Below are 24,992 nucleotides of genomic sequence, written 5' to 3' on the forward strand. Positions count from 1 at the left end.
CATTCTACTGAATTAATTGTGAAACAAATAATGACTTGAGCAAGAGAAGCAGGAAAAAAAAGTAATTTGTTGTCCTCCCTCTTAAACAGGGAGAGGGCAACTAAACATCAGACTTGGTGAGCCTCAGTTTTTAGTCTACTTATAAACACATACACCAGTTCTTTTGTAATATCTGACCTAAACCTGTCCTGCACAACTTCAGGCCATTCCCTTGGATCCTGTCATTGTCACCACAGAGAAGAAATCAGTGTCTGCCCCTCCTCTTCCCCTCACAAGGAAGTTGTGAGTGCAGTGAGGTCTCCCCTCAGTCTCCTCCAGGCTGAGCAGACCAAGTGACCTCAGCTGCTCCTCACACACTTCCCCTCAATGTCCTTCACCATCCTCAAGGCCCTCCTTTGGACACTCTCTAACAGTTTAATGTCTTCTTCTCATATTGTGGCACCCAGAACTGCCCCCAGCACTGGAGGTGAGGTCACCCCAGAGCAGAGTGAGACAATCCCCTCCTGTGCCTGGCTGTGATGCTGTGCCTGATGTCCCCCAGGACAGGGCTGGCCCTCCTGGCTGCAGGGCACTGCTGGCTCAGATTCTATCTGCCCTCAGAGCCCTCTCCATGGCGCTGCTTTTCGGCATCTCATCAGAATCCATCGCTTTCACCTCTTGAAGTTCACCCAGAGGGGGTTTGGGCACTGGAGCAGGCTCCCCAGGGCAGTGGTCACCAAGCCTGACAGAGTTCAAGAAGCATTTGGGCAACACTCTCAGGCACCTGGTGTGACTCTTGAGGATGATGCTGCGCAGGGCCAGGAGCTGGACTTGATCTTTGTAAGCCCCTTCCAGCTCAGCATATTCTGTGATTCTGTGCATATGAAAATAAGAAAAATACAAATGAGAACCTGTTTATGTGGGTAACAGAATCATGGATCTTAAATAGTTTAGTTACATAATTATGGAAATTGGACCAGAAAAACTGGAAAGCCTTATTTGGACAAAATTGTCACATTGATAGGAGGAGGAGACTGAAGTTCATGAACTGTAACTTGATTTTGGGGGTGTAACATATAATATTTTTTGTGAAATCTTACTTATAGTTTTAATTAAATTGTTTGTGAAAGTTTTTATACTGAAATTGAAAACTGCCAAAAAAATCCTCTCAAACCCAGAAACAGATGGCCATGACAATATACAAGTTTAGGGAATGATATCATAGGCAGTGCCCATCATATTTTAATATAGTTTAATGCAGAGATATAGCATGTAGATGAGTGGTGACGATATTGTGTTTTCTCCTGCACACAAGGATAATCAGCTCTTCCCAAACAACTTATCTTGCTGTCAGCAGGATCTGAGGCTATATGGTTTTAGCAGGTGAGAGGAGTGGCTGCACCGCTGGTCTCAGGATGCTCTCTCTGAGGAGCATTTTATGTGTGGGTATGTTAAAAGTATTACATTTTATATGCCTTCTGAAAAACTTTTTCTCAGTCAGTGGCATGGTACTGGAAATTTTTATTTTAAGAACTCTTCTTCACAAATAACAGGCTTAAGAAAGCTGAGTTTCTCATTTAATTACTTCATACGATTGCCATGCAAGGCGTTTAAGGATGTAAGGAAGTCTCCCAAAATACCAAGAGACTTCTGATAAAGTCCTGAGCATGTATGTGGCAGTGCTGTCTTTTGGTGCATCTTTTATCCCATGGTGTACCTGTCAGAGTAGGAACAAATTGACAAAGATGAATTTTTTTGACTTCCACCTTCTCAGGATTTTAATAGCCGTAGGTAGCATCACCATGATAGCCGACTTTGTTCTGCTGTGTCTTTAAAACCATTAGTCAAAATGTAGTCATGTTACCACTAGATACAGTCTTCCACACCTGCCAAAACTTTTTTACTCTTGTTTTTATCTGCGTGTAAGTGACAGCAAACTTCTCTCTTGTAGCTCACAATGCCAAAAGGAGACTGCTCTGCAAAATAGAGAAGATTCACTGGGTTTGTTGGTGCTTCTATCCCTTGTTTTCTGGAGATGCTTGGTCGAAACAGAGACCACTGACTAACTTTCCACAGTTTGTTTAGTTGTGAAATCATGCTGGATGCATGTTTCCATTTTTGCTTTGTGTCTTGGGAACTTTGAGTTCACTTAGGTGATGGAGATTTAGAAATCTGGAAGTCTGTACTACTTGGAAGATGTTATTTATTAAAGATAGTGACAGCAGAAAACATTGTAATAACTCACTGGCTCTGAAACACATCTTTGGCTTAAAACTAGCTCCTAGGTCTAATAGCAAAACCCAGCTGCCTTTTTTTACTCTAATGCCTGCATTCTTAATAGACTGCCTTAGTGAAGGCCCTGGAAACTGAAACCCACTGTAATACTACAACCTCAGGCAGGACCCTGAACAAAGCACAGGTTAGAGAAGAGAATATACCTACACAACATTTTTAAGCCAGCTCTCTCCAAAAGCCAACAAACAAAACCCATGTTATTTTTGAAACTAAGTAGAAAAAATTGTGCCCAGAGAGGACTCAAAGGAATCATCAGATACCATTATAAAACCTCCCAACTAAACAAACTCAAACTCCTCCCAGATAAACATTCTGCAGTCAGTGTCCCCATAAAAAAGGAAGAGACAAGAAATTTTAAAGTATTAGGAGACACAGAATGAAATAATCTGCTACCTAGATGTTTTGCCTTCTGCCCGTAAACTTGTGTTTGCAAATGACCCAAGCCTTGGATGTATGGTATGAAGGGAACACCCCTGATTATAGGGGAAGGGGGGGTGACTCCTCATTTTTTCTGCCATAGGATCCTAAATTTTCAGTTGACAAATATATTGTGTCACTGGGTGATCTGCTAAACATTTTTTCTGGCATAGCATACACTGTGAATTTCCCGCAACCTTGCCATGTAATAGCCTTAGAACTTCAAATGTCATCACAGAATTAAACAAAATATCATAAGCACTCCTCTTTCTTCTCCCTCCTTCCCCTGAAGCCTTGAAAGAGTGATCTGCCATCGCTGTGAAAGTATGATGAAAGTTTTGGGATAATCTGTTGCAATATTGAAGTATTTACTGTTAAAGGCAACTCAGAGATCCTCAGGCTCAAAGGTTTCATTGCGATGTTTTGCCTTTGCCTTGCTTTACCTATTGTTGTATTATCATCTGCTGTACACATAGCACAGCACCACCCCCAAGATTTTTGAGCAAAAGCAAGTAACTTCACAATGATTATCAGCTGTGTCTTATGGTTATACTGATGTTGAATGTTCTGTGTGTTTATTTAGGAATCACAATCTCTTATCATAGTAATGGTATTGTGGGAAGAGTGTGTTAGAATAGTTGCCAAGCACCCAAGAACTGCTGAGGCAATCTTGCCTGAATTTTTCCTTTCTCAGTTATCAATATATTCTGTTAGTGAGAAAGAAGTTGCTGCTGCTACCTAAACAGAGAATAGCTTGGGGATGTTAATGATCTCTTAGAGCATAGACTATAAACAGAAAGAAATCTGAAATAGAAATCTTCTGACTGCATAATCCAAGAAATAACCAATGTCTAGTTACAATTACTGCTGAGGCTCCTATTTTAGGGCTCTTGTGGCTGTGGTGGTATGTTGTTATTTTGCCTCAGTTCATTATTTTCGAGATACTTATCTGCAGTACTGCAAAAGTGAAGGCTGCTTTATGTAAGCCAGCACTGCTTCAATGTCCATTGCTCTGGCTTGAGTTCAGTCTTTGAACTTACCTCATTTCCTTGGTGTTTAATACCACCAAATGCAAAGGTGACAGAGTCGATCTGCAGTGCCAGGTACTTCTGTTGCTAGAGGAGATAAAAAATAGAGAAGTGCAGGATGTGAGGGAGCTTCTTCCTCACAAAACTTGCTTATCAGAAATACCTTCATGGAGATATTTAAAAGATGTGTAGATGTGGCACTTAGGGTCATGGTTAAGGGGTGGACTTGGTAATCCCTGCTAATGGTTGGACTCTATAGTTTGAAAGTTCATATCACTTAAACCTAAATGATCAGTTCTGAACTTCTGGATCCAAATATCCTTAAAATTGCAGGAAGATGCTGATGGCGTGTAGCAGTGTTTACTGGTGGTAGTCTCTAACTTCTGCCTTCCTGCACTCGTCTTGTTGGATAAATAATTAGTTAAGATCATGGCTGGCATAATTGCTGTCACCTTCTGCATGCTGTTATCATTACAGTAAGTTCTGCCTTGGTTGCGTGCCTCATGTCAGCTCAGGATCAGGGCAGAGCTAAACTCAGGTGACCAAAGTGGTAAAATTCTGATGTTGTTTGCCCTTCCCTTCCCCTGGAGTGACTTTCTTTTCAGCTGGAAAATACCCCTGTGAAACTCCTCCTTCATTTCTGTTGCTCCCTGCTCAGCGCAGTAAGCCCAAAGCGGTGTTTTTAAGTTGAGAGCAGGATTGTGTTGTGGCTAACCCAGCCCCCTGCTGGGGGGTGGGCAAGGGTGGGCAGAGGCAAGGGAATAACCACGGTGGTCTCCTGCATTGGTACTGCCTGGGTTCAGTTTTGGCTGTCCCCAGCAGTTCATCACAGCAATCCAATATTCTGAAACTTGCTAGCTGTCCTGAGAGAACACAAACAAATCACAGCTGCACAGCATGTTTGGAAAACCATGGAAGTGCCAACACTTCAGGACTTGTTTTTTTCATTCTGTTTTAATTTTTTTTCCAAAACATCTTAGAAAATATTGATTTAGGGGTGAGCAAATAGGTTTGACTGAAATAAGAAGTAATCCATGCTTTCCACATTTTTTGAGTTGACTGTAAGATTTATGCTTCTGGGGTTTGTTGTCTTTGAATAGTTGGATATGGGAATTGAAATTTTCTTTCTCATTCTTTCTGAAATACTTCAACATTTTCCTTTTATTTCTTATTTCTCAATAGTCTTGAGCTTGATAGTTTGTTCCAGTTTTCTGGTGTAGTTAGAAGTGATTCAGATGATTCTCCTGGTTTTAACTACTTGATAAAATTTTGTGAACTATAGATTTCCTTATTTGGTTTTAGAATAGGTTATTTTTGGTCAGAGAATACAATTCAGTAATAGATCATAAACACAATGGATCTCACTGGTACCAGCATTTCATACTTACTCTGTTTAATTTAGTACTTTTTATTTGCATAGGCAAAGTGTTAGAAAACAATTTATTGTTTCTTACTTTTTATACTTACAGGAGAACATTAAACTAATTTTTTTTTTTTAGTTTTCTATAGAAAAGAGAGTGTATATTACAGTTATTTGTTAGCTTAAATCACTAACCTGAAGTAATATGAAGTATTATATAGCTTGAAAAGTTACTGTTTAAGGAATGGGAAGAAGGGGAAGAGAGGATTTATCTTTCCTTTATATCATTCATTAGGCCAGTTTTGTTTTTCTCTTGTGTTTTGGGAATTTCTTTCCTTCTCTCTCAATATATATGAAACCTGTTTAATTGGTTGAGTAAAGCATAATTTTTATAAAATTATCATCTCTGTCTGTAAAGTTATATTCTGGCTTTGTTCCATTTATGTTTTCTCATCTGTTGAGTCTGCTGAGCACAGACAAATGCAGGCGAGACACAGAGCCTTTACTTGCAGTAACTCTGTCAGTGCAGGTTGCTTGCTTATTCTGTATTTATCTGTTCATTTCTCTTAGAGCTCATTAATCTGTCAGCATGACACAATCCTTCCAATGAGATTGTGCCAAATGTTACAGTAGCACACCAGCAGAAACCTGCATGCCATTTTTTTTCCCCCCACAGTGATTAAATAAGATCATTTTCCTGTCATGTACTATGCCCAGTGCACTCGAGATTCATCAGTGTTTTGGTTTTTTAAGAGGAAATAGCATAGCCATTCCACAGTATTGACTGAAAACTTAATTCAGGCTTTACATACGGCCTGACCCTCTGCACTGCAGCCCTTTGCTCTTAAGCAGGAGGGTAATAGTGGTGAGAGCACAGGATAAGCCTGACTGGGAGGGAGAGCTCAGCACACAGGACTCCAGTGGTATTTAAGACTGAGCTTCAGAGCTGCTCAAGAATTACTGCTGTTTATGACTGTTCTGGCCTGGCAGACTGTCAGAGCTATTAACTACAGAGTAACATGTCCTCAAATAAAATGTAGTGGCTAGGGAGGAGTGGAGGGAAGGGGCTATTTTTCCATTTCTTAAAATAATGCCTCATTATCTTAACCTATGGAAAGAGAAAAGACTTCTTGAAGTATAGTGCTTCCACAATTCTGGGTGATGTATAAAAATAGCTGTGAATGTGGAGCATTGAGGGGAACCTTGGGACCCACTTTTGGGTTCTTGAAGTTTTCAAAGCTTCATAATGCTGAAGAAGGAGCTTGCTTTGTGCTGGCCTTTGCAGCTATGTCCCTGGTCTGGATTTCTCCAGATCATACTTGTTTTTTTTTTCCCTTTCTTAATTCCAATGTATGCATTCTTTTGTTCATATGCTGTTTATTAAAAACAAACAAAAAAAAATCCCTCTTCCTGTGCTGCATAAAATAAAATTAAAAAAAATAAATAAAATCTTGTGCTGCATAAAATACTATGCTTACCTGTAAGCATCTGGAGCTTCAGTTTCATATGCTGCATTTTTGTTGAGCATATGTTCAGAAATGACTCCTGCAGAGTGTTTTGATTATTTGTGAATCTCTTCATCTTGCTTTGAAAACACCCTAGCATCATTTATATGGTCATGTTGGATGGCAGTGACATTTATTAACACAGAGTCTGAAATACTAGCAATATTTTCTTGCAATTGAGACAGGTAGATAAAAAAAGTTATTTATTAATGTCCGGATCTACCACAAAACAAGCAGATGTTTGACTTCAGCTGAAAGTGCAAAATGTCTTGGTCACCTCTTTCCTGGCATTGACAGAATTCTTGGACTTCTTCCAGAGAAATGGAGTGCAATTTGAATGTGTGAGGAAGACACAAGAAAAACCCCAACCAAACAAAAAAAAACCAAACAACCCAGCAAAACCAAAGTGGGTTTTTATGAGTCTGATTATTTGCTCTTTATGCTGCCTGTCCTCTTCCTTTTATCTAAGCAATGGTTTTGTTAGGTTTATGTTAAAAATACTTTTTTTCCCCTTCTCTTTCCCAATTCTGTGATTGTGTCTGCTTGCTCTGCTGTCTCCCAGGAGGGCTCTCGTTCCCTTGTGCATTTTTTCCTATTCTTTCATTAGCATGGATTTTCTTTTTCACTTCCTGCTCAGAGTTACAATTTGTAGCTGCTTTAAAATCTCTTTCTTTTCCTTGTTTCTCCTTACCTGCTATTTCTTACAGTCTTTAAGCTGTATATTTGTTCTTTCTGTCCTCTGCTCATATCCTTAGTTAGGATTTCCTCTTCACTGTACTCTTCCAAAATAGTCAATCTGCTGAAAAAACCAAACCTAAAACAACACCCAAACCTGGGGCATGTCCTACTGATCAGGTACTTCAGGTTCTTGAGAAAGTGAGCTGTGCATATGTAGAGCCTTTGACTTCAAACCTGAGTGAATACAATTACAAAAATCTTTTTTGTCGGACTTAAAAATGCACGAAATCTCAAGCCCCTAGGAGCAGTTTAACTGCAAAGAATCAATATATTAGAGTGGTGTCACCTGTGCTGTTAGCTATAGCTGTTACTGTGTCAGCATTTCCATTATAAATTTTGGCTTTTCAAGGGTTTATAACTTTGCCATTAAAATTCATTGCTGACTGAAACTTGGCATACAAGGACTAAGCCTGGAGCAAACTCCCCCTCCCCCCTTCGAAAGTAACTTTCAGTCCAAAGGAATGTGATAAAAACCATTAGTCTAATGATTAAACAGGCAACACTATTGATACCAGAAAAATACTTTATTTACTTATGTTTCAGCCTTCATTGTGGACATATACATCAGGTATTTTGGAACAGGAGATGCAATGAACTAATAAAAAAAAAAAAAAAGAAAACAAAACACCTCCTTAATAATCCTATCATCATATGCCTTAAGAAAAATTAAAGAACAGAAACCAGGAGGCTGAGTAGATCAGCCTCTTGGCTGCAGTGTGCTAAATGCTTTAAACCTGCTTCAGCTGGATGAAGAAGAGCGAAGTGGCCCAGGCAGGGGGATCTCTGCTCTCCCTGAAGAGGTGTTTCCAGCTGGTGACCTGCACCAGACAGGCTCCGTGCTCATCTGTCATTGCGGGGGAGATGCCTCATTTCTGGGCAGATGAAGTTGAGGCAAGCAGGATCCTGTTCTTAATGAGGTAATTTAGGTCACCCAGCAACTACCTGATGTGGGGCAAATTTCTCGTGTGGAATCGCCCCTGGGCAAGTATCTATCCTCACAGCCTGGTGCCAGAACACTTGGTATTATTTGGCCCCTTTTCTTGTTGTCTTTGCAAGGAAGCCTTAATGGGAGGATAATCCTTTCCTCCCCCTAAAAGTAGACAGCAGGATTCATCCTGCTGCTATGTTTGGGAGTAACACATGCAGCTGTTCTTGAGTAAGATTCTATCTGTGGGGCTTCTCTTGCATATCTTGCACTCTGGTGCCTCTTTTGAAGTGAAAAATGTGAACAGCAATAGTGTTGGGAATGAAAAAGATTCGGGGGAAAAGAAAGTGTTTAGTGACAAAAACGAATGCTTTGATTATAGTAATCTGCCTTTAAAGATGTACCACATAATGCTCCATCTTGGAAGTTGAGAGGGTCAAATATTTGACACCCAATCCATTTAAAGTTGTTTACATATAGAAAGTGATTTCAATGGGTATAGGGAGGAAGACTGACCAGCAGAATTGCCAGTGTTTCCTCTACAACACTGAATTCTAGAAACTATCATACAGCAGGAAATCTGTATTTTGAGTCTGAAGATGACTGGCTTATGAGAATGAACTGTGTCAGATTTTGTCAATAGTTCGTCACTTGACCTTTTGGTACCTTTTGTTTTCTGGTGGAAGCAGGTTTATAGGAAAATCTAGTGCTTGATCTATGAGAAGCCAGCTGTGTGAATGCCAGTCACACAAAGCCAGCAGGGCCAGCCACTGAGCCACTTGCTCCAGCCCCAGAAGAAGGCAGTGTGAGTGGGATGGCTGGTGAGTCACCAGGGCGGCAGGGGAGGGATGGGGAGCTCCACTGCATCTGCTCTTGTCTGTCTGAGCCCAGAGGGAATGGTCGGAGGCTTCCCTCCTCCTCTGGAGTGCCTGCCCACACAAGGCTGCTGGTTTTTGGGTGCTTTGTGTGGCTGCCCTGCAGTGAGGCTGCTGAGGAGCCACATGAGGAGAGTGTGTGTCACTGTTTTTCTGGCAGGGCAGTGCCAGAGCACATGTGGTGTGTGGAGAGGTTTTGGCGGCTGGCGCTGCTCCAGAGGGGCTTGCCAACACTTGTTCAGTAGCTGTCCTTCAGGGACCAGTTATGGATAAACAGCTGGATAAATTGCTTGTTTTCTTTCCTGTCTCTGAATGCTGATACTGTAACAAACACCCTCAGATTGGCCTAGCTAATATTAGAAAATGATTGGGTGAAAGGAAGAGATTTACTAATGCTTTTTGAAATGAACTGAGACATATTTTTGTAAGAATAGGAATTGCCTTCCTACTGTTCTTATTGCTTTCTGTTTTAGGGTGGGTGTCTGCGATGTAACCCAGGTCTTGCCCTTCTTTCTCCTCCAACACAGCAAGTGTTTGAAGAACTGCCTTGGTCTCTTTGGGGGATATGTACATGCCAGAGCAGGAGAAAGCAGATTTGCCAGCAGAATCCTATTTTATCACGTGATTTGAATCAGAGGTGTTTTCAATAAGAGTTTAGAGAAGCTGGTCCGAATCATTATAAATAAAAGAACTGAGATTCTGCTCTGGTAGTATAACTTAAAATAATAATGACCACGATTCTTTATTCTTTCCAGTGTCAGAGCAACTGTGCAGCCGCATGGCCAGGCTTCCTGTCTCTTCTGAAGGCTTGTTCAGGAAATGGCAAAATGCACAAAAAGGGTCTTTGTCATTGAAAAAGTTTGTTATTGTGCAGTTGAAGTACAGCTGTTACATATTTCCTTACTTAAATTTGAACCCTTCCTGAAGTTTCAGTCCTTTAATTATTCTGCCCAGGTCACTGGTCTATAGTGTCTATATTTAGCGTATTGCAAAATTTTCTGGTCATCCAAAGAATGAAAAGCCTTTCTGTGAAACCCTGTTCCATCTACATCAACTACAGATTTTCACTTGGACTGAATAACATGAAATGTGAATACTGGAGGGTTTTGCAGAGAAGTTTGAATGCATAAGCTACATCGCTGCTTGAATATTTTGCAGATTTCTGCAGGTTATGAGAACTACAGCACAGTTACTCCCTCTCTCTCTCTCTCAAAGAAATCCCAAAGCAAATAAACCAACCCCAAAACTCCCCCCCAAAAAAACCTGCCAAACAAAAAAAACAAAAACAAAGCAAAAACCAAAAATAAAAAAACCAACAACAACAGAAAAAAGAGAATCAGAATTTCTCCCTCCCCAGAAGTCAGAGAAACCATGCCCTATTTATCAAGGGCTGTCTTATCAAAAGGCTGTAATTACTGTACTAGCCAGAAGTCTTGCCCTTCAGCTACTGAAGTTTATTTCATCATTAGAAAATAGTAGTCCAAGTGTTCTAGCCTAAATTTACTTAATTTACTTCACAAATGTATTTATGATTTGTGAACGCTTCAACAGTTCTGGAAGAAAACATGTTAGAGGGATGAATGCAGGACTGTGGCTTTTTTGGTGGAAGTTGTTTCGGTCAGTAAGGCAGGGAAGGGTAAGTGTTTGTCTTTTTCCCTGTTTTAAGGTAGCACCTTTCTGTTCCCCTCTAAGAGTTATAAGCACAATGTTCTTGCTATTCACTTTTCAGATAGTGGTGTTTGCAGATGACTTTGTAAGAAAGTTTTGAACTCGGGCATAATGATAGATTCTGTGTGAAGAAAGTTTTGAGCTTTTATGTACCAACACTTATAAGGTAGTATAAAATACAAAGAATTATAAAATACTGAGATAAAAGACATTTCCCTTTAAATTGTTTTTAGCTGTAAGTGCATACTGAACACAGTTCTGATCACTGAAAATGTTTTTTTCTTTTGAAAAGACACAAGCTGGATAGCTATTGTGCTATTGTTAAGTAAACCAGTTCTTTTGCATTTTCACGGTTATGTTTTAGAATTTTGGAGAACAAGAATAGAGAAGTGCTGTGAGTGTGGTGAAAACAGTATCTCTGGATAACTTTTCTCTAACTGATATTATAAATCATTTCAATTGTTCATGTTTAGCTCCCCGCCCCATATGGTGGACCTTGTTGGTAGTGCATCTTCCTGGAGATGAGCTGGTGACTTCTGAGGAAGTAGCTGTATCCTTTGGCAGCAGAGGCATAGAGGAAAGCAGGCTTTTACTGTATTTCCGTGTGCCGCTAGAAACGAATTCCCTTCTTGCAGCAAAATTCCATGTTATCTAAAATCTCCCTCTTGGGGTTTAGATTATAACTCTAGGCCCTACCACCTGATATGCATTTTTCTTTTTTCCCCCTCTAGTTTTTTTTGGGTTTTTTTAAAGCATGTCAATATATTCTGTAGTGCTCTGTGTATGGTGCAGAGTGGCTCTTTGAGCTGTGGACACAGATACAGTTCCTGTACCTTTATCCATGAACCTTTCCCACAAAGGATATAAAGAGAGAGCCTGGTAGGAGACTGGAATTTCCCTTCCTGCAGCAATAAAGCTATCTTGATGGGCTGTAATGTGGGCTCCTGGACTAAGAGAGAATGTCCTGGAGGAAAGAAGGCAATTACATCTTTGGCACTAATGTATATTTTAATCATAACATGATGCAGTTCAGTTGTATTTGGTTATAATGCGGTGCTATTTGCATGTAATGAATATATGTATTATCATAGCCAGGGAATAGGCATAGCTGAACAAAAAGTAGTTAAATGGCAGAGCCAGCTCACTAGGCTTTTGCTCAGAGCAATATAGTACGAGCAAAACGAGCTGGGTTTGATTAAGTGGCACAAGAATAAAGTACTGGCCAATAAAAACTGTGTTTTTTTGCATTATGTGTTCTGCCTTTTAAGTCAGCTCATTAGCTTTATATTTATATGGCACCCTCTGCTCCTTTGAGCCATGTTAATTATAAGGTGGTGCATAACATAATCAGAATGCTTATACATGGATTTTGCATGAATGGAGAAACAGTATGTTTTGAAGTACCTGTATGAGATACATTTGAAGTTAGCTTTGACTATTTTTTTTTCCCTTGGTAAATTTGCTAAATCTTTTGGGACAGATTGTCTAAATGGGACACCAGTCTGAGAGGTGGCAGCTCACCTCAAAGCCAGTGTCCTGAACTCAGGCTCGTGCTTGCTTCCAGCTTAAAGCTGCTTCCTCAGAAACCTTGCTCTTGTGGTAATGTTTTGAAAACTGATAAAGGAGTCTATTGTTAGGCTTGTGTATGCCCAGTGTGCATGTGTGTGCCTCCAAGTGGTCAGTGTATGGGAAAGGAGAGTGGCAGGCTGGTTTTGGTTTTGCTTGGCACCAAGAGAAGCTTCACAAACTTTTCTTTTGCCAGGAACACCACTTCCAATCAGTGAAGGAAAACCCCTGTGTCACCCCTGCTACGTGGTGGTTTTGCCAAAGCAGCAAGCTGCCGAGTGTCCAGCCTTCAGCAGCACCCAGCCTGGGAGCACAGAGACCCTGGCAATTACAGATGTGGAGGTTTCTGCCCTTTGCTGTGCCCCCAGGGCCAGCTGTGAGAGCCTGGGCGCTGGAGCGTGTGGAGCTGTAGCCTTGCGTGGTCTGCCCAAACTGCTCTTGCTGCACCTGCCTGAGAGTGTGCCCTGTGTCAGTGAGAAATAGGCTGCACTTCTTGCCTTACAAAAGCTTTTCCCCTTCAAAAAAACATGTCAGAGGAGGCAGTGATGTTGGAGGAAGAGGAACAGTATTTCAGTTGTTCAGACAGTTTAAAATGCCTTAGTTGGAAATAACAATTGCGTTTGTTTTTTTAGTGACAACAAAAGCCTTGACCTAATATTTGACCCTACCTGCTTTTTTCTCATGTGTTGCCATCTCCCAGCCATGGAAGAGCTGAGATGAAGCTCTGGGCTGCCTACAGGTTTTCAGGAAGTGATGACATGTACCTCAGCTGCTCTCCCCCGCTTTCCACGTATTGTTTCTGGATTTGTCAGGGAACACACTGACACACACTGAGGCTGCTATTTTTTAATTTCTTCCATTTTCTTTTCTTTTTTTTTTTTTTTTTTTTTTTGGTCAGGTTTGATGCTGAATACAAACAGATGCTTTGTTTAGAACATGATGGGGAAGAAAAACATGGCTTAGGGTTAACACCCTCCTAGTGTTTATCCATAAATATGGAATAGTGCAAGAACACCAGATACCTATGGAGCACTGTGATTGGCTGCTACTGATGTCATTCTGATGTCACTCAGAAGTGATCAGTATGTCACCCAGCAGATGAACAGATCAGCTTTCCTCATTTGTGTGTATAAATTCCATTTCATAGTGGCACACTTTGGGGCATTATCGTACTTTTTGAGTTTTGGAGGACATCTAGGCCTTTTCCTGAGCCTGTCAATATTTTGCTTGGCACACATAAATGTGCCCTCCCTCTCTGCTTTTTTCTCTCATGGTATGTAAGCAGTTGACTTTCCTCTGAATTATTTGCTATTAAAATAGACAGGAGAAGTGTTTATGCCCTGCCTGCTATGCTTGCAAGCTGAGGAGTGTGTATTTGGGAGGATGTATAGATGCAGATGAGTGGAATAAAAGGTAGCTTTGTGGAAATGTTCAGGTTTCCATCCACCCGTTCCTCTTGAATCTAGGTCACTGTAAGAGTACTACACTGTTTTCCTACCAAGTGCTGAATTGTAAGATTATGAATGCATTTCAAGGTTATTTTATTAAGCATGCCAGTATTCCATGACATGCAGGTCAAATCAGTCAATACTTCTAACACTTTCGAGTGGAAACAGAAATTCTAAGAAGTGATAGTCTGCTCTTAATAAAGAATGCAAAGGGAACAAAAAAAATAAAACAAGGAAAATCTCTTGAATTTTAGGATTCAATTGGTCCTCACATTCAATTCCTCTCACTCTAATCTAGCAACAGCATTTTTCTCCTGAAAGTCTGGAAATGTTGTTTTCAGACAGAGCCTTCAGGTAGAATTAATTTGATTGTATAAGTAGAAATATATTGGAAATGGGTTATTGCAATACCTCTGTTTTTAATAAAATATCCCTTTCTGTAGTCTCTCTCAACTGACCAGAAGTGGCGCTTCAACTGATGCTGTAGCCCCTTGTGTAGTTGTAGGAGTTGTGTTTCCAAGGGACTAAAAAACATCATGGCAAACTCAACTCACATGACCACTCACTCAGGAACATTTTGAATGCTGTTATGTTGCAAATTCTTTTTAGGACTAGCAAAATTTGAACCTAGCAGCCTGATGGATGCCTTAGAAAATGTTTTTGTGAAATGTTTTTGATCTCTTCTGCCTGTACACTTCTGAATTTCAAATGACCATAAACTTGCTGATTCAAAAGGAGGTGAAAATGTAATTACAAACTGCATGAGGGACGTTCCTGGGTTACAGTCTAGATACACATCTTCCATGCTGTAGCTCTTGGGTGAGCTGCAACCAACAGGGATCCAAACATACATCTAAGAATTTCACGCACATATTTTTGCAGGTGGTGCCTTGGACAAATTTAACAACCTAAATCAATATTATTGCTTATTCTTTCCAGCTGGGAAGGCACTGCTCTGCTCTTCCTTCTGCTGCTTTTTCTTCCTCCTCCTCCTCCTCCTGCTGCTGCTGCTGCTGCTGCTGCTGTTTGATCTGGTGAAAGCTGTTTCAGCCTGAGCTGGCAGGGCTATCACTCACTATCAGGATACTTAATCCCACACAGGTGCAGTTTGAGGCACTACAGAGGGCCCCAAGGTCATGCTGGCTGCAAAGCTGCACTCTTGTGGATGGCTGGGGTGGGAGGCATGATAGTCATTAACATTTCACATCTGGAGGTTCCATGCTTCTCTCTGCCATTTGTTCCTCCTCCTCCTCTCTCCCCTCCCCTTCATAGCCTGTCACAAGGCTTTCCTACAGCGCTGCAGCAGCTCTGGGTAGCTGCAGAGGTGGATATTGCTTTGCAAGCAAGCAGTTAGGTGAAGGTTGTTTATATGTTTTATGTAAAAATGTAGGCAACTGGAAGGAAACTATAGACAAGTAGGCATCTTTTCTTTCATTGATGTTGGTGGTCTAACCTTTAAGCCAGTTCTTTTGTTTGCTTCCTCTCTCTACTGGGTGATTTTAAGCCTTCTTTTTTTTTAAAAAAAAAAAAAGAAAAAAAGACAGGATGTTGCCACTGGCTGTATCTCTGCTCCAAATAGAGCCATTTCTCTTCTGAAAGGTTGAATTTACCAGACTCCTCCACCTCATTCCAGTCCTAGTGATCTATTCTTTCCCAGTCCTTGTGTTAAAAGCTGATTATGTTTTTTTTTCCTCGGAGAGGTCCTCTCTCTGATGGTGCTGTTACGGTTCTGTGAGCGGTTTCAGCTGCCATGTCTCCTTTTCACACCCCTCCCCTGAAAAACACCGGAGACAGCCTTCACAGGGATATCTTAGGAGAAAAGGCTTGAGAGAGAGAGAATTTAGGGAGCATTGGCAAGGGAAGCGAATGAGCTGTGATTAAAGGGAATCTGGGCACTGAATAAAGGATCCTTAAAACCCTTTAAGTTTTAACTTAATACAAGTCTTCAAGAAAGTTGGCCAGGCTTTTGGGGGAGGATTTCTAACCTCAGAGTCATTATTGCTAAAAGCTGCTGCTTCCCCTGTGGCTTCAGACTGGAGCAAGGATTTCCACAATTACGCTGTGAACAGGAGCACGAGCCTATATTTAGGACACCACACTTTGTGGTAAAAAGCTACATATGGCATATGAGCACCCACTTAGGAGCTAAAAATATACATTGCAGCCCAGTTTGTCTTTGAATGAAATCACGCTTAGAACTGCAGTGTTTAAGTGTAGTTTGATTTCCCACTTCTCTGCCCATCTCCATTGTCCCCCCCCTTCCCCCTCCCCATATTATTATTATGTTTTAAAATACCTTATTCATTGAAAAATGGCTTATTCAGATTTTCAGCATGTGGCTGCCTCTTCTCTAGGCTACATGCAATCTATACATAATTCTATAGGAAGGTTTTATGTGAATTTCTTTCTGGAAGAGTTTTTATTTATTTTCAGGCCAAAACCACACACTTTTTCTCCCCAGTCTCCAAACTTTTTGTATGGTAAGAAAGAAGGAAACAAATTATGTCAAAAATTGCCATACAGTATAGTGCTGTCCTTAAACAGCTGTGTGTGTTACAGGGGGGTGAAGGAGAGTAGTTGCTTTCTGTATGTGCCAGTTTTCATTTAGTTTTGAACTACTTCTCAGCTGTTGAAGAAAATAAAATGAAGTCCCATAACCTTCTCTTAAAGGGAAGGAATATTGCCACTGGTTTGGGTTACCATGCAAAATTGCATGAAAGCTTTTTAAATTTGCCCTTCCGCAAGAGGGTTTCTGTGCCTCTGCCACCCACTCTGAGGGCTGTCAGTGGCAGGGATTCCTCAGGGAGGGTCGAGAAGGAAGGATCTCCCATGAGGGTGGGGAAAGCATAGGGAAAGCCTAAGACACAAACTCTCTGGTTGCTGAGAACTGTATTGCACACTGATGTCTGGAAGGTGCAGTGTGGATGTGTATTGTGCACACTCTGTTTTTACTGTATTGGATATTGTTGCCTTATTCTGCCAGCTCCTGTCCTTCAGAGTTCTTTTTCCTTCAAGAATGCAGAAAGCAATCTCTTGCACACAGAGCACTTGGGATATTAAACAGGTTTTCTTAGTTGGTTCCTGCTTCAAAGTATCCTTGTTTAGATTCAGAGGGGCAATAATGGAATCTTAATTCCTTCAATTTGAAAGCGCTAGGATTAAAAAAGAAGATGTGCTGTTTGTTGATGTTCTTCATTCTTTCAGAGCTACCGCCAGCAGCATGTCTCCAACTTGATCATTCTTCAAGAGAAAGCTGCAAATGAAATATCTGCCAGCTTTCAAAAATGGAGCTAAGTTAAAGGAAGAAGGTGTTTCTCTCTCTCTCTCTCTCTTTATCTGTAAAGTAAAATGTTCTGCCTGTTCTTTGAAACAGTTATTCCAGTGATAAGGATATAATTATATAGCTTCTCAGTGCTTATGTAAATGCATTCAACAACACATCTTGGAAACTGGACTTCTGTTAGTCTTCATTGCCTTATGCATTTTGTTCAAACTAGAAATGCTTTTATTTAACTTTGTCTCTTCAAAAGGAGCAGGGGAAGAAAGCTATTTTTCACTAACAATATGACATATTGATCTTGTTGATAGATCTAAAAAAAATTTTACTGGAGAGATGAAAAAAATATCTTCATGGAAATGTTGTGGTGCAGTCTACAGTTGGAATTGTATATATGTATTTTTTGAGGTTGAAACAGAAGTTTCCAGGCACACTTGGGGTGTATATTTTGGCTGTTGGAGGCAGTGATGTTTGTGCTGGATTTTTTTGCAGAGATGAGGACACAGACCTCATTCCTTTGCAGGCTGAGGTTGGTTGTATGTAGTTCCGAGAAATGCATGTTGAGACAGCAGATCCTGGCTCTTTTTTGGAGAGCAGAAGTGAAGTGAGGTTCTTGCTCTGCACATGCATTTGAAGAAGCTTGTGTATCACATTTTGGGAATTTTTTGACTTGAGAAGAAAGAAAAGACATAGACTTTCAATTTGAATTCAGCTTTTCAGGAGATTTGGTGCTTTTCCCTGCCTGACATTTAAAAAAAGCTTTCCATGTATCTCTTTCTGCTTTTGAGACCATTTAAGCATGCATTCTGAGGCTTCCAGGATCTCTTGGCATGGTTTTTTCCAGCTCATCACATACTACAGTGCCAAGTTATCCTCAGGTACTCCACCTTGCTTGATCACTTCCTCTATTCATACTTGGAGTAAGAAGAAGATTCCCTGCCTCAGTACACTTTTGGCACTTGATAATTTTATTTAAAATGATTCCATATTTCTGGAAGAGGTGCCATTTTGCAGTTGACAAATTGTGTATACATAATACCAGAATACTTATTTAGGAGAAGTGTATATCACCAAGAAGAAAAATAAACTTCAGGTGCTGTTATAGGCACTGAGAATCAACTTGCAGAATAATATGGTCTGTTATATGAGCATGTTAAAACTGGCAATGCTACTAAGGAGACTAAAATGCCCCTTAAAGTTGAATTTAGATTTGAATTTTTGTAACTTCTTGGAGCTTGTAAAAAACAGTGGAAAAATCAATGTTCAGTTCGTTGGTGAACTGAGGTGACAGAAGAGTTTGAAGTCCAATGCCATCTGTTTTACTAGATCCTGCCTTAAAACAACACCAGCAGACTGTGTCAGTCTCAAAGCACCACTTGATATATTATTAGCTGCCACAAAACAATCCATTCTTGAATCCTGCTGTCTGTATTTCTTGGGGGATATGGCCTCACCCAAGACAAAGGAAAATGTTACACATGGATTAAAACTGCATAGGGATGTGATAGATCTTTGAATCTGCAAGCATAATATTTCTGGGGAAGTGATAATATATCAAAGAGAAAATTAATTATGTAGGGGTTTTTCCTAACACCTGGAGCTCATGCTGTTGCTGCTTCTGCTGCTGGCTAGCTGTTGTTTTTCATAAATCACTCTGTAGGAAAAAAATTAAATCCAATGAAATGATGGAAAAAAGAAGTCATGGCTAGGAAGGAGGAAAGCAACATTTAAATATTTAACTACCACCCAACAAGTTCAGAATCTTCAGGAATTTCCATCTTCCTTGGTGTGCTTCCTTGGCTTACGTCTTGGAAAAAAAAATCTGCCTAGATATCTGGGATTGAAAAATAGTAATCTCTTCCTATGTTTGGGATATCTTAAAAAGAACTCAAAAAAAATGTCCTTCCCACCCCTCAAAAAGTAATCAAAAAAATGAAAAAAATACCACCGCACACATAAAAAACCCAAAACCCAACCAATGAACCAATAAACCCCACCACAAATAATAAATGAAATAAACTAGGAATGTATCTAATCATGTGCTTTATGATTTCATCTCTCACTTTAATGAAGGCCTTTTTTTCACTCCAGGGACTTTCATTGATGCATGCAAATGAGACCATTCAGTGAGATCTGTGATGTTTTCTTTCCATTGTATTTTGATTCTGCCAGCTCTCATTTGGGCATTTGACTCGCACATGCCAGTGCTGCAGAGCTACTGTTTGTAGCACCTTTTTTTGAACAGTGGTGAGGGATTTAGAAGGATGGGAGGGATCTTAATTCTTAAACAGGTGCCTATTTCAACCAGATTAATGAGATGTGAAGTAAGTGGCAGCATTATTTTGAGTATATTTTATTTATTCTAGAGGTGGGAACAATGGACTTCCCAGCAGGAATGCTGTCCTCCTTTACTCCCATAGCAACCAGTATTTACAAGTGATTTTTACATTCTGAAAGTGCTGAAGAATCAAGGTCTAAGAAAGCAATGAAATAAAACTTCTAATACCATATGTTTATTTTCTCTGTTTGGGTTATTTAGCAGACAGTTTATTTGGTAGGAGAGTTAAGGTGTCTTTAACACATTTTTGGGTTAAGGCTGACTGGGTGATTATTTGTTCAGCTTATCAAATATATTTCAAGGAAGGTAAATGCAAAGATCAAGGACTGAACTTATCTAAGGGACTCTGTTGTCATATTTTCTGTGGCATTTTCCACAATTAGATGTATTATTTGACTTTTTATCATCACAGAGAATGTAAAGGATGATCTTTGATTTTACCATGTATATTGTTGTTTCCTCTGAGAATATCACCGTAAATGCATTAATTTATTTCAGACAGTTTAGTGTAGTCTTTGCATATATGTAGAAAGAAAATGCTCACAAGAGTCTTTTGTAGTGGAACATGGGAGTTTTTTAAAATTTGTTATGCCTGAGAGTGAGGAGGGTTATAATTGTCACTCCTTCCTGCTGCTAGAATAAACACCTGGATTTATCAAAGCATTTGTTCAAATCAGCAGGAGACGTTTATCTAAAAAAAAACAACTTCTCTAGTCTTAAGTATTGTCAAAGAATTGTATATCTCTACAATGTGTATAGGAAACACTCTTCCACTGCCTGAGATGAGTGTCCTGTGCTTCACCCCCAGATTCCTGTATAGGCATTATTCTGTGCTCATGTGGGAGATGAGTTAGAAAAAAAAATACTAGTTTATTGGCATTCTTTGTCAACTTTTTGTCTTTGTGTCACATGAAATTGGTAATCTTCTGTTAAACTGTGAGATTTTTCACACTGATATAAACCAACTTTCTTTCTTCATCATTCCAATCTGTTTCCTACTGATGGATGTGGTTTCATGGAGTCATTCTTGTAGAAATGTTGAGATAAAGGAATCTGATACTTTAGCAAGGCCAGTATAAAATGATACAAACCACTGTTTATCTATAGTAATGTAATTGCTGTCTTCATAAATCACATATTAAGTGTGATTAGAAAAAAATGAATCTAATAAAATTTAATATATGACATTTCTATTTACCACTATTGCAGTTATATATCAGTTTTTCTAATCATAAGCTGACAGCTTTAATTTTTGATGGAAGGCTCCCTCATACTAAACTCTACAGTTTTATGCTTTTCTTGTGCTTCTAGTAAGAGGCATCCCCAGCAGTTACTTGGAATTGTCTTGAGATTTGTGTTGATCTTCCTGCCTTTCCTCCTTACCTGTCCCACATTGCCATGGGTGTGAGGCTGCTGAAAAACTCTACCAGGTCGTCTTTTTTCCAGGCTGAGCATTCTTGGCTTTCTTGCTCTCCCTTATATAACCAGAAGTGACTGGAATTATTCCTGCTGAGGGGTGGACTTTTATTTCTCCTTGAACTTTGATTCCCATGTTAGAACTTCATTCTCCAGTTTGCTGAAATCCCTCTGAAATATTTTCCAGGATTACATGCTTCATCCCCTTCCTATGGATTGAAGTGGGGACTGGCTGATCTCTAATTGCTTGGATTGTCCTTCTTGCCCTTCTCAAAGTGACATTTGTTTTCTTATGGTCCTTGAGAAACTCTGTCAGTTGCTGTGACCTTTCGTAGATTGAGGGCACCCTCAAAATGGCATTGACTGTCTCTCTCAGCACTTTTGGGTAGATCCAATTAGACTCCAAGCCCTTGAAGATGAAGACTTTAAGTCTGATCCTAACTAGATCCTTCTCCAACATAGTTAAGTCTTCCTTTCTCCAGACTTTCCCATTAGTCTCAAGGATCTGGGATTTTTGTCTTAACAGTAAAGTACCTCAGCTTTATTCATGTCTTTTGCCACCAGGTCCCTTGGCCTTTTCACATGAAGGACCCACATTTCCCCTGGTTTTCTTTGTGCTGCTGGCACTTTTGTAGCAGGTTTTCTCGTTCCTTTCCCTTCTCATGCCAGATTCAAGGACTTTGGCTTTTCTAACTCTGGTAAGTAAGTTATGGACAGGAGCAATATGTTGCAGGTTGTTAGTTTCACAGAATTCACAGGTGAATTCTGAAAGATTCCGGATAATGGGGCACACAAATATTAGGAGCAGGGATGCAGTAAGTTAGAAAAGGGTAATTCGAGTGCCTGGTCATTTGCAAAAGCCTTGAAGTAAGAATGTTTCTGGAGGTTCAAAAGCAAAGATTCCTCTTTAAAATTTTCCCAAATCACATATCCTGATCCAACATTTGGTAAAATCAGGATGTTATCTTTAGTTTATACTGGGCTGCAGCGTATACAGGGCTTAGAAGGAAAATATAGGAGTACCACCTGGATCTCATGGCATACTTGGCAGGAAGGAGGGCAAGGTAGCAAGATAGCATTTTGTTTCCTACACCATTATTCCAAAGGGCAGGAAATACACAGGGATCACCCAAAGAGGTTCATTGTGCTTTTTGAACAAAGCAAGCAGCCTGCCTGACCTTGTGAGCATCTTGGATCCTAGTGAGGCAGAAACATACAAGGCATGTACCACAGGTCTGAGAAGGTTTAGAGAAGGAGCTCCTCTACTGGAGCAGGAGGTGACAGTAGCAAAGTCCCCACTATGCTTTGCAGAGTGCTCCTAGGCTGGGCAGGCACGTGAATGCTGTGCCAATCCATTGATTACAACATTTTCTATCATCTTGTTTTAATGTTGGGGAGTGTAAGACTTCCCTGGATTTTGATGCACTTTGATAAAAAATCGAAGTGCTGCATTGGGTCATGGAAAACAGGCTAACATGTCCTTCTTTGTACCTGAGCTTGAAACAGCCCTGTATCATTCCTGACAGATCATTGACTTAGAAACTCTTCATAGAAACCTCCACTAACAGCAATTTGCCAGTCATCCTTGGTAAACTCTTTCAATTCCCCACTACCCTTAACAAAAGAGCGGTTGTTCTTCATCTAAAGTTCTGTGTCAAAGTGTTTTATTACAGTCTCAGCACATGAAAATTAGTCTGCTGGTGAGATGTGTGATATTGTCTTCTAAAACAGTTCCTGGGTGGAAGCTTTTCTTTGGTGCACAATCTATATATTCATGCTTGGGGATTTTTTTTTCTTTGGTATTTGTCTTTCAGCTTTCCCTCAAGTACATAATAAAGAACCATTAAAAATCCCAGTTTGGGATTTTTTTGAACCCATTTAATAATGTTAACTTAAGTGTTAACTTAAATAGTTGTTGGACTTTTCCAGTTGTTGGACTATCCCACCTCCTAAAATGGTCTTGTGGAAACCATGCTAGAATATGTCCCTGTTGTGTTTTGATCTGAACACTTTGGATTTCCTTTCCATTCAGACTGGCTCAGGCAGGTCTAACGTTTGGGGACCTGGTGTGTTCTGGAGGCTGACCAGCCAGAGGATTGGATTGTGGGTGTGGTGGATGTTTAGAACCTGAAAATCAATTTGGTCTTAGTTCCCTAGTTTGGAGACTAACTAAAAAGACATGTTGTCCCTCTGTACTCTAATTCCCCTTATTTTGGCCATTAGGTGCAGAACGTTTAGGGGATAGTTGCAAAAATTGGTTTTAAATACCTAAAAGCAGTGGACCCAACTTATTGTGGAAAAAAACCCAGCACACTGTCATGTAGCGAAGTGTGTCTCACAGAGGCTGAATTGCCTCTTAGAAGTTGTACCAGCTTGATAAAATGAGACAGTGTGTCATGGGAGTTGAAAGTTTTTCCTGATTAAACTCCCTCTGAGTGGGAGGAAGGACTTGAAATACCACCATACCATTTTTTGTGAGGTTTTCTGTAAATGCATTTCTTGCCAAGAAGATCCCCCAGCACTTCCCACATACCAGAATGGCTCTGTGGAAAACCAGTCTGTTGTAAAATGGTTCAGAAGTTCAGCTGTTTTAAAAGTCTGCGCTGGGTTCTACCTACAAAGAGAGGAGAGCGCCTTATCCGTGTGCCAGAGGTTTTGTTGTGAGAAGGTGTACTCTGCTGCATTGGTTATTAAAGTGTAAGCTTTGAGTGCTAGTTACTCCTTATGCAAGAGATTTTCAATGTAGTTATTAGGCTTCATTACTTGGGTTTTAAGTGGATGTGTAGGGCAGCCGGATCAGTTGTCATCATCTAAGAACAACTCTTAAGATGAAGGCAAGCAATTTGTGCTTAATGTAGTAGAAAAAGGGGGAGTCAGGAGGAGGACTGGCAGGATGAAATAGGGGTAATGTGCTTGAGGCAGTAATCCAGAAAAAATGATTTTTGCATTTTGAATGGATTTCAGGGGGTAAGATTGTTTCTGTCACAGCCAGAAGGAAAGAGATTATCTTGCATCTCAGCAACAATAATGAGTGACTGGGTGAGTGCTTTGGTTTTATGAATAGAACAGGATGGGAAGGCACTAAAATGCTAAAGCAGGCAGGATTTTGAACCAGTCCAAGGTGTTTGGAGCCAGGCAGAGGAGAAAGCTAAATATGAGACCCTGGCATCATGAGAAAGAAATGATTGAAAGACAAAAAGGTGAGGGTCAGCTGTGTGTTTTCTGCCGTATCAGGGTGTGTTCTGATTGACCAGCAAGAAGTTCCCTTGGGAAATTCGACATTTGAATGTCTCTAACTTGACATTGTTTGTAGTGTCATGTTATATTGTCGTCTAAACTGCAGTATGTTTGCAAATTGCTGCAGCCCTGTCCCATAGGACTGTAGCTCTCCCTGTAGGTTTGGATGCTGCTCAGAGTACACCTGCAGTGAAATGTTTCATTCCCCCAGTAAGGGAAATGGGAAGTATGAAGATCTAATGTAATAGAGTGGAATCTAGGTTATGAAAAAGAATGGTTTGAGACTAAATGCAGACATTCTGGGCTCTGGTTAAAATACTGTTTCCTAATGTACAAAAGAGAAAAAGGAACATTTATATACAAAACAAATGTATTTTGTGAAAAGCATTGCTTACAAACAAGCTTATTTTTCTGTTAGATTCAGAAGTCTATTTCTGTTCATCCTATTTTAATCTCTATTTCCTGTTTGTTTTCACCATTTGTACACTGGGAAGGAAGCTACTGTGTCTTACGGATTTTCCACACTACTGTTTCTATTTCTGCTATGAGAAATTAGTCTTTAGAGCAGTGTAGCAAAAGACATTTTTGCAGTGTTTTTGATGGACTGCAAAGAAGTTGGAACCAATAGAGAAAACACTGATAAGGGTGATCATTTTTTTTCATAAAGTTCATGACAAGTAGGAAATGGAATAGAAATTGTGTGTTATGGAAGGCTTTTCACTGTGTTGGAGTTGTGATAAGCCCTGGACAACACATGCTAATAAGATGATGCCTTTGAATGACTGTTCCCACTAAAGCTTGTTCTTGTTTTGGGCAGGAATCTTATTATAGCTGATAATAGTTTTAAATCTTCATACACACACACACACATACATATATATATATATATACATACATATACATATATATGTGTGTGTGTT

At 40.1% G+C, this 24,992-nt stretch overlaps 1 long non-coding RNA gene across 1 annotated transcript in view; it reads left to right on the forward strand.

The window, feature by feature from the left end:
* LOC111923732 (uncharacterized) overlaps positions 1 to 24,992 on the forward strand; it is a 227,430-nt gene that overhangs the window by 92,188 nt on the left and 110,250 nt on the right. The gene's annotated exons all lie outside the window — the stretch shown is intronic.

The sequence above is a fragment of the Cyanistes caeruleus genome, chromosome 1 (assembly GCF_971803275.1).
Source record: "Cyanistes caeruleus chromosome 1, bCyaCae1.hap1.1, whole genome shotgun sequence".
Classification (NCBI taxonomy): Eukaryota; Metazoa; Chordata; class Aves; order Passeriformes; family Paridae; genus Cyanistes; species Cyanistes caeruleus.